We start from the raw sequence: 13,240 nt of genomic DNA on the forward strand, positions 1-13,240 counted from the left end.
TTTTTTTTTTTTTTTTTTTTTTTTTTTTTTTTTTTTTTTTTTTCTGTGAGTCGGATGCAAACTGTTATTTTACTGGTTATAGTGGAGCTCATACCCTGCTAGATTGTATAGTAGCAGACAACTGTCTGATAACCTGAGATAGCAACAATGAAAAAAACACAAGCTGTTTATTAATGCTAGGTGTACAGGTATTACATCACACTTGTAAGCTTAATGTGATCTAAATTTTGATGCATTTCCTGTAAAATTGATAACTGTGTTTTCAGACATCCATTCTTTTCTGTTACCTTTTTATAAAGATGTTGGTTTTAGAACATTGTCCATGTATGATCTTAATTGGTTTTATGTTTAAAATATATATCTATATGTATACTGGAAAAAAAAAGTTTTTAAAGCAGCACTTGTGCCTAGCAGTGTATTATAATAATGCATAAACACATAGGTATTCAGGCCCTGATTCACTCAGAATTGTTTGGAAGGCACCGAGTCCTTACTGTATTTTGATCAAAGTAGATGTTCATTAAAATTGAAACAAATGCTTGCTTTCACCCTTCCTCGATTACTTGCTGTTCAGTAACCATTCAGATGAGAAATCTTTGTTTGAATTATGTAATTCTTATAGCACTTGCTGGAATTATGCCAATTTGCAATCTATGAGATGGAGAATACTGATACATACATCAAGGATGAGGTTAAGGATACCCGGTGTCTGTATGGGATGTACATAATACTATGTGTTTCTTTCTCTCCATAAATACTGAGTTTCCTATTATGTTAGGTAATGAATGTAAATGCCTTCTTACTGTAAATACCATATATTTTCTTTGAAGAGATCTTTTGCCTTCCACTATTATTTTAGAAAACATTAGAGGAACCTTTTTAACATTTAATACTTGGTTGCATTGCTGTGTCAGTTACAGTGATTGCCTCATCCTTGAGGCTGCTGGTGCCACAAATAAGAAATGTGAATAGTAGGACTTCTGTAAATAACACTGAATACTTTTTGAGAACGTAGCCCAGCGTAAAACTAAGTGACAAATAAATACATTTGAAGCTTTGAAACAATAAGTAATTAAGAATTCTGGGTACTGTCTTTACTGAAAGAGATGAAAGGCAAGTAAAAAGTACTTGGCTGCTTCTACAGACAGTCTTGAGTAGTATAGCTAAAATGATACTGTTTGGTTGTAGTGCATGGGGGTTGTCATGGTTTCACCCCAGCTAGCAACTAAGCCCCACACAGCTGCTCTTTCACTCTTTCCTGGTGAGATGGGCGAGAGAATCAAAAAGGCAAAAGTGAGAAAACTTGTAGGTTGAGATAAAGACAGTTTTATAGGTAAAAAAAAGGCCGCACATGGAAGCAAAGCAAAATAAGGAATTTATTCACCATTTCCCATGGACAGGCAGGTGTTCAGCCATCTCCAGGAAAGCAGGGCTTCATCAGGCGTAATGGTGACTTTGGAAGATGAACACCATCACTCTGAACATGCCCTCCTTGCTGCTTCTTCTTCCCCAGCTTTATATGCTGAGTGTGACCATATGGTCTGGCACATCCCTTTGGTCAGCTGGGATCAGCTGTCCTGGCTGTGTCTGCTCCCAATTTATCGTACACCCCAGCCTCCTTGCTGGTGGGGTGGGATGAGAAGCAGAAAAAGCTTCTCTGTGCAAGCCCTGATCAGCAGTTATGAAAACATCCCTGAATTATCAGCACTGTTTTCAGCACAGTTCCAAAACGTAGCCCCATACTAGCTACTGTGAAGAAAATTAACTCTATCCCAGCCAAAACCAGCACAGTGTCCAGGGTCAAATATATTAGTTGTATTACTGGAGACAATTTTGTAGCTTGAACATACTGTGGCACGTTCATATCATCTCTGGGCAGTCAGAGAAATAATTCCTGTTAGGTCATGGCCTTAGAAAAGCAAGGTCACTAAATAAGATTAAAAGATCTTTGAAGGCAAGACTTGAGTTAGAATTGTAATATTTTGGGCTGTTGAGGTAAATTCTGTTCAATGCTAATCATTGGGAATTGTGACTATGTTAATAAAAAATAGAATATGATAATTTATTGTAGTTCTCTGTGTGCTGCTTTTTTCTCACCTAGAAGAAATAACCATTACTTTAGGTTAAATGTTTGCAACTGCTCACGACAATCACATTTCTTTGTCCTTTGTCACAATCCAGAGATCCTTCATAGAATCATTCTATAACCACTTCATTTATCTTCTGACATCATGTGAAGGGGTGCAAAAGTGCATCATATGAGAACAAACTACATATAAACAGTGCTGAAACTAGACTTTGATTCATGTCAAGATTCTTCTGTGAAGTACAGCATCCATTACCAGTGCTTCATTTCTTTTTTCCAAAGAGCTAAGGGTCCCTAGTAAAATTGCAATGGGCCACATCATAAAAGGCATTGTTATGTTCTTCCAAAAAATAAAACATTTATACATCTTTTGTTTCCCTAAAACATGTGTTTCCACATTGTGGTTGGAAAAGATCTGAACTTCAGTCACTTTGATGAGCTTATATCATCACCACAGTACTTGAATGTACTTTACCTGGCTTAGTTTGTAAAAGTTGCTGGCTTTGTAGTAGCTCATGTATCAGTAATAATCTTCATGCTAAAGCTAAGACAAGCACTACCCTTTCAAACGGGGCACATTAAAGGTGGTATGATTATTTCCTTTCTCCTGGTGAAGTCAAACTCTCACAGACTAGCACAGGCTGACTAATTTCTAAAGGCACACAGGCTACTCTGGTTACTATAAGTAGGTAAGTACTGTGCTTTTCCCATCTCTTGTGACAGCGGTGACAGAATCATTGTCCTGTATCTCTGCCAAGAGAATACCAACAGAAGAAAAGCTGGTGGTATCTTTCCACTAGTGCAGCCTCTTTAGTTCTCTTTTACAATGCTTCCTTGCAGAGCTCCTTTCTAAAAAGTTGTCTCTCTCCCTCATTCACCTTACATGAGTACGTGTGTTTTGTTATATGTCCCTGCAATAAATCATGATCATTAAAAGAAATGAGAACTTTGGTGTCCTACCATGAGAACTGTGTCCTGCCATAGCTTAGTCTCTCTGTAAGACATAGAATAGTCTGGTCTACAGCCTGAAACATTTAAATTCCTCCTAGTTATAACCTAGCAGAAACTCTGAAAGTACCTGAGAGTTCTGTTGGGCTTTTCTGGAGCAGGTAGCAAAATTGTCACATGAAGTTAGCACGAGCTGTATTAGAAAACAGTATGTACATACATATATGCAACATGAGTACTTGTCTGTGCATTCATTTTTATTGTTAGGTGTGAAACTTTAATTTTTCTATTCTAATGCAAACTTGGAGCCTCTTCATGTTTCCTTTCTGCTTTTCTTTCTCTTATTTTAAACCAGTGTTAAATTATAGAAATACAGAAAGCAGCACTGCAGGATCTTTAGTATTACGCTAGCAGATAGCAACATTTCCAGTTTCTGAATTGGGCATTCTACCATTTTTCCCTATTTCTCTAGCTGAAAACATTTGCTTTTGGAGACAAATGGAGTCACATTGGTATCACATGAAATTTTAAGTATGGCAATATCGTTAGTGTAATTCCCAGAGGCGTGTGCTATATCTAAAGCCAGGAGTGATCTAAACAGCTGAAACCTGGGTAAGAGCATGTCTTTGGAAATAACGTGTCAAGATAAATAGTTTGACACAGGCTCTTTGGTGAATTTAAAATCAGTTAAAGAGCAGTAGCAGATGTCTAGTAGAAGCAGGTCTGATGAAATGGTTTGTATCGTCTGAGATTTTTAGTCCTGCATGCTTGGTTTGGAGCGGAGGGGAGAGAGGGAGTCACTGAAGGCAGCAAAATAAACTGACTCCACATCTTCACCTGCTGTTACTCAGGGGGAATGTGATGCTGTGACATCTTCCATACCTCTGTTTTGAAATTTATCTAAGGTTACTGAGAGGAGAGACTACTTGAGTATCTGCATTGAAATCTGGGAAGTGAATGGTTGTCCTGTTTTGACAGGGCGAGGGGGAAAGGAGGGTTCACTGTTACAAATGAGTTTTTCATGGCCATGCAAAACAATTGCATCTGTTCTCATACTCAGTCAGAGTTAGAGAAAGGATGTTAAGACGGTCAAAATAATGAAGTGGCAAGACTAAGTGGCAAGAAAAACATTAGAGAAATACTTAACTATATGCTTGGTTTATTTATTTCATCTTCTTTTTACTCCATTATTTCATACTTCAGTTCTCTCTCTCCTTTTCTGACTGTTTCATAATTGGCATAATTTATATCCCAGTTTATTTCACATTTTTAATTTTTCTCAATCTATACTTTTCAGTTGCTGAGTAGAAATAGATGTAAAACTGATACAAATAGTGGCAAGAGATGCCTCTCACTGGATTTAGCAATCAGTTAGGCAAATGTTTATATAAAGAGTACCTGTATTCCTTCCGAGGTTTGGATATCTACATAAAATCAACACTGGAATTTCTCTATACCTTGAAGTAGATGCTGTTTAGTTATGTTAAATAAAGTGTTTGCCAGGAACCCGATGGGAAGCTTTCCCTTGTGTGCTTCTGTTCTTCATATAACTAACTTTAAAGCAAAGTGATCTCCCTGGGAAGGGCAGGCCCAAGCTGGCAGTGGGAGACATCCTTTGGGCAATCACTGAGAGCACTGAAGAGTAACTAAAAATAGATGGATTTTGTTGCCTTCGTGTTTTACACTGTCTGAGTGCTAGTTACTGCAAGATGAATGGCAATAGAGGCAAGACATTCCCCATTGCCTCTTTCTTGTGAAAGCTATTAAACAGCTTTTGAATGTGCCTGCATCGTTCTTGGTTTGTTTTCTTTTAACTTGGACTCATTTCTCTCATCTCTGCAAGTTTGTTACTACTGTGAGATCACCCTGTGCAAAGACTGATTTAATACATGAAGGTAGATCTTCAGCTGGTGTAAATCAGCCTTTAATGTTCTTGGGGTTTGACTGATTTACGTCACATTATGATTCAGTCTTTACCTCCAGGCTTAAAATTTATAAGCCAAACAATTTATATTGCAACCATTTCACACTGGTTTACATAACAAATATTTTAAATCCACAGTCTCCCTGGATCCTAATTTTTGGGTAAAGTTTTTAGTTGGATCCAGTCAAATGACCACTGTGTTATAGTGTGCTTTTCCAGTTTAATTCATGAAGTTCCTTTAAATTAAAGAAGCGTCGTGTTAGCTGCCTCATGCCTTTGTCCATCGCAGCTAATCACCAAGATGTGTACACAAGAAATAACATTTCTGTTCTCATCATCCTTCCCTGGCTGTGATTCATACCAGGTTGCCACAGTCAAGTATTTATAGCATCACAGTTCATTACTGCATAAGGGAGTTTGATGTCACACAATCTTCTTGTTTTCTTCCCTGTGCCTCTAGTTGAGAAGAGGAACAGACTGTAATTAGGAGCGAAGTTGCTTCTGTGGTACATGTGCACATGCATGGTCTTGGAAATCAGCAGTGATGAAGAGAATACAGAAAAATAATTTAAAATAAAAATATTAAAAGATATGGTTTGAAGGTGTTGACTGAAAAAAATTATTTGAAGTTTATGCTGTATGAAAGATAAAAGGCAGTTCATGCACCTAGGGTTTTGTCCTGAAGAAATGAAGTAGGATTAAGAGTATTTATATCCAACATGAATTAGTTGACAACTTGATTACAGAATATTTTGTTGACTGATAGATACATCCAAAGAGATTAAATTCCAGTGCTGAGGAAGAGCAACCCCAAATCTAAAAATGTAAGGAATACTAGCATAAGTCTCAAAATCCTGTAGTATTTCAGGCACAGTTCTCTTCCAGGCGTCCCTGCTAATCCATTCACCTCGCTCCGCACTGGGTTGGTGCAAGTGTCTGTTGAGTTTCATCATAACCGGAATGACTGAAATGATTATGGTTTGAAACAAAATAACTCTCCTTGTTGACCCAAAGGTGTGCCTGGATTCCCAGTTGTTTCCCAGTATGGCCCCTCGGCAGCTATGCTGGTATCAGGGAGCCGCCAGGCAGCCGAGCTGCTGCCGGACCACTGCCTGGCCTGTGTCACCCTGCGGAGAGCGGCTGTGACCTCAAACTGATTGCCGGGGAGAGGTTTCTGCTTAAGCTACGGGTTTTCTTTGCAGGCATCACTTAGCGATCACCCAAAGATGTGCAGAAGCGGGGCCCTGCGCAGGGACCTGCCCCAAGAGCGACTGTGCCAGCCATGGCGGGCCCAGGGGGCTGTGCCCAGCAGGATGCTTTCCCCTTCCCCACCTCACCTCTCCTTTGACATAAGGTTTAAGGCTCTAGTAAACAGTTGTGCATCATCTGTGTTTTACTTGGACTACACTTTTTCTTATTAGAGTGGATAAAGGAACTAGAGGCCTGAAAGCCTCTAGTCAGATTTTCCCATGTCTAATCAAAGTATTAGATTATTAAAAGTACGGTATCAGGTTTTGAAAATCAGTGCTCCTTACTCGTGTTTACTGCTGGTTTAGTACTGTGGAGTTTCCAATACCAGTAATACAAGTAGATACGTTGTGTAATCAGTAGATTTTAGATTTTTTAGAAAACACAAAATTAAGGAAATTAAGCCCCAAAATTAGCATTTTTGCAGCATCTAAATTATAATTTTAATAGTTCAAAGTCAGTGCAAAAAATCTTTCATATACCAAACAGAATTTACCCAATTTCTCTCATATTTTTCTATACTCAGTTATGACATGACTACTAATGCAAATACTATTTTTTCAAAACCATGTGAGGATTATGTTATTCTTATCAGTGTTGGATGTCCAAATATTAACTTTGAAAATGTCAGAAGATACACGCAGTGAATATGATTTAATGATACTGAGAAGCCATAACACATTTAATGCCTGATTTTGAAGGTTTAAATTTTAAGTTTGTCTTCATTAATGCCAGTTCTTATTTACTTGACGCTGGATTTTTCTAACAGCATTGCCAGCCATTTTGCCAGTATTGTTGGCAAATGACAGTGTCATTTAATTTTAGAAAGTTTTTTACATGCATTATTTTGCTTTTCATTTCAAGAAAGTTGTTTTCCAAGGAAAATAAACCAAAAAACCACTAGCCAAAACAAAGAAGCGAAATCATGCTAAGCCTTTTTTTGACAGTTTGTAGGAACACTGGTACCACTAATAAAAATTATGAGGAAATTCTCCAATATTTTGAACACTAGCTGAAAGTTCATCAGTCTGTTTTCTTTTGATTCTACAACAGTAAGGATTTTTACAATCAGTTAATTGGGCTTGTGATACCATGTTGAAGCTTAATCAGCACATTGAGGACTGTCTCTCCAAATGGAGTTTAGAGTAGATTCTACTCAATACTTTTGTTAAGGTAATCAGACAATTTCCATAATGTGGTCTGAGACTCACATGTTTGATCTCACCAATAGAAAGGTTGTGGCTCAATGGGGCTTTCTGTAGCTTGTGCTACTGCTGCGACTGAGAGTCTTCATTTCTTGTTTGATTTAAAGTCCCAACACTTGTGACAAAATGGTGATGAGCTCTACCATAGGTAGGGTTTGCTCTGTTCAGGGTAACATCTGTTAGATCCCCAATTTTTTTGAAGCCCCATGAGTAACAAATGAAAAAATCTCATGAGGTGTCCAATTATGTGTATGGTACTAGTGTATTATATCAAACAAATTAAAAAAAAAATAGTGATAATTAATTTCCCCAGCTGTGCAGTACAATTAAGCATTTGTTTAGGCATTAAAAAGCAGGGGAACATAGACTGGTCAGTCAAAATATGCTGCTGATCAGTGTCCTCAGGATGTGCATTTTTACTACTGGGTTCAGTCCCAGAATTATTTGGTTCTGTTTTGTATAACACAGAGAACTTAAACTCTCTTCTCTTTGATATACTAGAACCTTACAGCGTCACAGTTTTAGCTGGTTAACTATTACAGAAAAGGGAGGTGCACATTTCATGAGTATCCAGTTATAGCAGGTCTGGTGCAAATCAGTGAAACGCTTCCTGCAAATTAAGCCATCAGTTCTCTTTCTTGCATACTATTTTTTTTAAAGGTGGGAGAGATGATGATGAAAATGAGTCTGATCTGTAGTTCCTAGCAGCTAACTAGAGTGTTTCCAGTAGTTTCTAAATTGTAATGTGGTGTAAGATAGGAGCCCGCGGAGGGGGAAAGGTAGGAAAAAAGAGGGTGCAGTGGTATTGAACAGCAATACCGACTGATATGAATACAAATTAATTCGAAGTTAGACCTGGGTAGGATCTTAAAAGCAATGTAGATGAACTCCATAAAAATTCACTGTATGTTTCAGTAAGGTTCTTTGAAAATCGCTCTGGCATAGAGTATATAATTTTAACACTTCACAGTGAGAGCAAAAGCAGAAGTATACAGATTCTTAAATAATTTTTCTAAGGTTAAATTAAAAGATTTTTCAGACCCCTTAACTAACCACACATTTATTAAAAATCTGTTTAAAGCACTCCATTTTTCTCCATAAATATTCATGTTTATTTTAATAAGTGCTTTACAGATTTATTTTAATTCCACCTAAAGCCCTCCCAGTGGCTAGGAAACTTCATATTCAAGTCCAGGTGTACAGACAAATCTGGAATGTATTTCTAAGATGCTGTAGCATAGTTATTAAGAGTATCATTAATGACAGCTATTTTTGTTGTTGGTTTTGATTGTCACAAGAGAACACAGAAGCTTGCAGCTGGGGTTCTTTGAAGCAACATTCTATTCTTTAGGGAGCTGTTATTTCAATAAAAACAATGAAATCAGTTAGCATAGGTAATAAAATAATTATAGTAATTTATTTTGGCTATTAAGTGTTGAATCCCCTTAGCTAATCATCCACTTAAAGCTGTTACTCAGAGTGCCCTGGTTGCCTTAAAGTTAAAACATCATGAATTCTTATTCACTGATAAATCTATTTTTAATAAATTCCTGCTATGCTTTTCTATTAGTGTTAATCTGAACACTATCAATAATGTAATGTGTTGCTACCCAAAACAAATGACGGATATTTTGTCCCATCAAAAAGGACGCTTATTTCTTGTCTTCTTTGTACCTGGTTACAGCCATACTTGAAGCTCACTTGCTTGGAGTTAGGAAAAGCTCATTGCTTAGAAACTCATGGGGTGTTTGGAAAACCCTGCGTGTGAGCTGGCTGGACATGCTTCCTTCCAGCCTGCGCACCACCAGGAGCGCCCATCTTCTGGTGCAGGAGAAGCACAGTAATTACTGCTCTGAAACCAATACAGATTGTTCTTCAATAACTTTAAATTTTGGTTTATTAATTTTGTTGTGGCTTCTAATAAGCCCTTTAAATGACCAAAACAAAGGTTAATTTCTGTCTTAACTCAGATAATAGTGTTAGTCTTGCTTAAAAGAACTCTGGGTGTTCCTCTCTTTTATACAGCAAGAGTCCAGGAAATCTGTAAAAAGTCTGATCCTAACTCCTCTTTACAGAATGACCGTATTTATTTACAGAGATCAGAATTTGATCTTTAAGAATGTTATCTATAAAATACTACTGAATAAATCAATCATTAAACTGACAACAGTCAAACTCTGTCATCTTTAGAGAAAACATGATTTTTTCTGTGTTTTAACACCATCTCCTTTGAACTGACTCAACTACATATTTCCTCAGATAGAGGACAGTAGAAAACTACTCAGTGAAAGCTTTGTAGATAGATGAACACACATATATATGGGGTGTAGAATTAAGATACTGTCAACTTGTCTATAAATGTATGATCTAAAATCAATTGAAATTAGTAAAAAATGTTCCAGAGTCTTCAGGAGACTTACAGTCAGGTTTCATGGGCCATGTCCACCAAGAGGTGTAAACATGACTAAGCCAATTAAGTGACCGATTTCGGTGAGGTTCGCCCTCTCAGTCTCATTTCTTTTCTCTAAGTTGGAGCCTTACAAGCATATGACAAAATGAAAAATCTCTCTGTGAAAAACTGTGTAACAGTAGCAACAATCTATATTGAGGTTGATATTGCAGTGGTAATTTTAACTACTTTGCTACTGTATTTTATCTCTCAGGCCACAGACTGAGAGCTTCCAAGTAGTAAGACTACTCAAGGAAGAATGTTGAATTTTGAAATAAGTGGAAAAGAGATTCCAGGAATGCGGTTTCTTAGGTGTATGGGCTTTGTGGTGATCATTAAGGGTTTGGAAGGGTTGGCACCTTGTAGAAAGGTGTTTGGGATGGCAGTTGTTGGGTTTTATGTTTGTATGTATGTTTGTTTGTATTTTGCTGTGTAAAACTTAATGGTGCTGGCTATTTTCAGGCAGTTCCCCTGTTTGATACTCCTGAGAAGTGCAGGGACAATCTTTCCTTCAAGAGTTCTATGAAAATGGGAAGAAAGCACTGGCTTAGCCTTTATATTTTAAGGAAAAAAATACCCAGTTGTTCTCTTGTTAAGTATGTCAACTTTTGCACCACAACTAAATTTTAAATAATCCTCAGAAGTTGAGCAAATTCTGTGTTAGGCTATGATAGAATGGATACGTCAATGAAACCATTCTCTAGATCTCTGATTTTAAATACTGGCTGACTTAAAACTTAGGATGTTGGGAAGGCTACTACTAAGGGAAGTTGATAACCACATTTCTATCTTTTTATTTAAGGGGTGGTTTTTGTTTCCTTTTTGGAGGGATATACATTAACATCTTTTAGGAGTTTCAGTCAGAGAGTGAATAGGAATGTAAACTCTACATTGCATCATTTCATTCCTTTAGAAATCAGATTTTATTCACAGTGAAGTACCAGACATTACCATCTTTCATGAAAAGGATTAAGCTATACTGCATAAGATACTTTGACAATTCCTATAGAATATAATGATTAGTGTTTTGATAAAAATGATATTTTTAAGGAAAGCCTTTGAAATATTTGTTCTGTTTCTGAAAGGCTTTAATGGATGAAATATACGTTTCTTTTTTGCATTTCTGACTGTTAATATTTAACATGGAGGTTTATTTATTGTGCTTCTAAATCTATTATTCCCTTACATGTCTTGGTGGAGGCAATGTCAAGGTCTCCTTTAACGTGAAAGCGAGGGAGATGTGAGATTACATGGTTATTGCCCCTACGAATTAATTCTGCAATGCATAGTTTGAGATCACCTATAACATAAAAAGCAAAATAAATACATTCTTCTGCTCAGTTTTGATAACCCTTGTAAAGAACCTTGAATATCGTTACTCCAGTAAAAGTTACTGTAAATAGTCTACTAATTGTTCATTTATAATTAATTTAATTTAAATAAGGAAGAGTTAACATTTCTTGGAAACATAAAAAACTCTTCCCGTAATTAGTCTGCTTCAAAAATGGAAATTTATACCCTAATCTGATAAACACAGGTGTGATTAAATTAAAGTAGTGTTAGTAACTTAATTGACTTCATTGGGAATAATAAAAAGTTAAATACAGGTACAGTTCTTCATGACTAAAATATAATATTATTATTTTAATAGTTTACAGAATGTCTTTCTTATCCAGTTATTTAATTTTTAATTTTGTTGGATAGAAAACTGCATTTTTTAAAATTTACTTTGCAGTAACAATACAACTGGCAAGAGTAAAGTTAATCATACGTTATGCCACTTTTTTCTTAAAGCCTCTGCTCTAGAGATCATTTGATTACCGAGCATCACAGTTCTTATATGCATAAAGAAACAAAGCTTGAAAATATACTCAAAAGTATTTTACAGAGGGGAAATAAATAAGATTATAAGAAGTGCTGATTTAGAGGTTGCAGTTCTGTAAAGACAGTATTGTGTTGTGAAACAGCTTGCTAATGGGTTTTGACTGCTTTTGTTCATCAGTATTTAATTCAAGGTTTCCATTAAATATTAGACCTTTGTCTTCTGTTTTGATAAAAGTTGGAAATGGAAAAGGCAGTCATACAAGAAATACAAGTTTGCAGGCCAGAGAGTGTTTTACTGTGGTGGTCAATTTAGGGACATTACTGTATAAAATCTTAAGTTAAAAATAATTAGAACAAAGTCACTCTAAGCTCATAGCCACACAGTACAGTAACCACAGACTTCCTCAGTTACCATGAAGCTTTTCCTCTCTTAAAATGCAGCAAAATCTGTTCACTTAGAAGTAAGAAAAAAATTCTGTAAGTGATGGATTTAACACACTGGATAACCTTTTCATTAGACAATTATGTGTTTCAGTCCATGGGATATGAAGTGTATATTTTTTGTAGTACGTTTTCAGATGTCAATGACCCTATTTCATGGAATATAAGTCACACTGTGAATTTAAAGATCTGAAGAAAATCAATAGATGAGACATTGAAGACTCTTATATCAACTGAAAATATTTTTTCGTTATTTTTCTCTCTCTTTTTTAATCTTCTTGCTGAAAGCTCAACCCAAACATCAAAAAATCATTGAAAGACTTGGATAATAATTACTAGAGTCTTGGATTTTACTGTAAAAGAGCTTTTGTATCCTAGCAGTATTTGAAGTCCTAATCCACTAGGTACAATACCTCTGGGTAAGACACCAGTAATGTAAGAGAGAGTTAATCCATTGAGCAATAAAAAGTATTGCTCTACATCAATTTTTAAAATCTTCTCTTACCTTCACAATCAATAAAACCCAAATTGTACAGACACAATTCACATTAAACTAATTAGAGTAATTAACATAATTACATTTATAATTACATATGCATGTATTTGGTGTTAATAGTAGGGGAGACATTTTCATAAACACACCTTTCACTAGTGCCTTAATCAAAGTTAAAGAAATTAGACTGTCCTTTAATGTGCTTCCCCCCTATAATTTCCATGTATGCATGCAAAACAATCACCTTATTTCTGTCTATTTCTTGCCTTTCTCACAGACTGAAATTCAGTTTGGGGCACTTGATATTTAAGAGCAAGAGCCATTCTCAGAAGTGCATGATTAAGAATTTAAACACATGTTTCTCAAAAAAAAAAAAAAAAAAAAAAAAAATCTCTTGTGCATACTTTTGTCTAAGTTGCTTCCTATTCTTTACAAGATCTGCAAAGCATTTTTTGGGAAAGCAGTTCAGACTTCATTGAAATGTAAGCCAAATATTCAAACGATCATAGTCTTATTTCACCTTTGAAACAGATAGCTCCATTTAATTAGAGGAGTGCTTCATGTTGGTTTTTTTTTGTTTGGTGGTGTTTGGTTGGTGTTTTGTTTTGTTGTTTTTTTTTTT

Source organism: Athene cunicularia, assembly GCF_003259725.1.
Source record: "Athene cunicularia isolate RWA chromosome 13 unlocalized genomic scaffold, athCun1 chr13_part1, whole genome shotgun sequence".
NCBI lineage: Eukaryota > Metazoa > Chordata > Aves > Strigiformes > Strigidae > Athene > Athene cunicularia.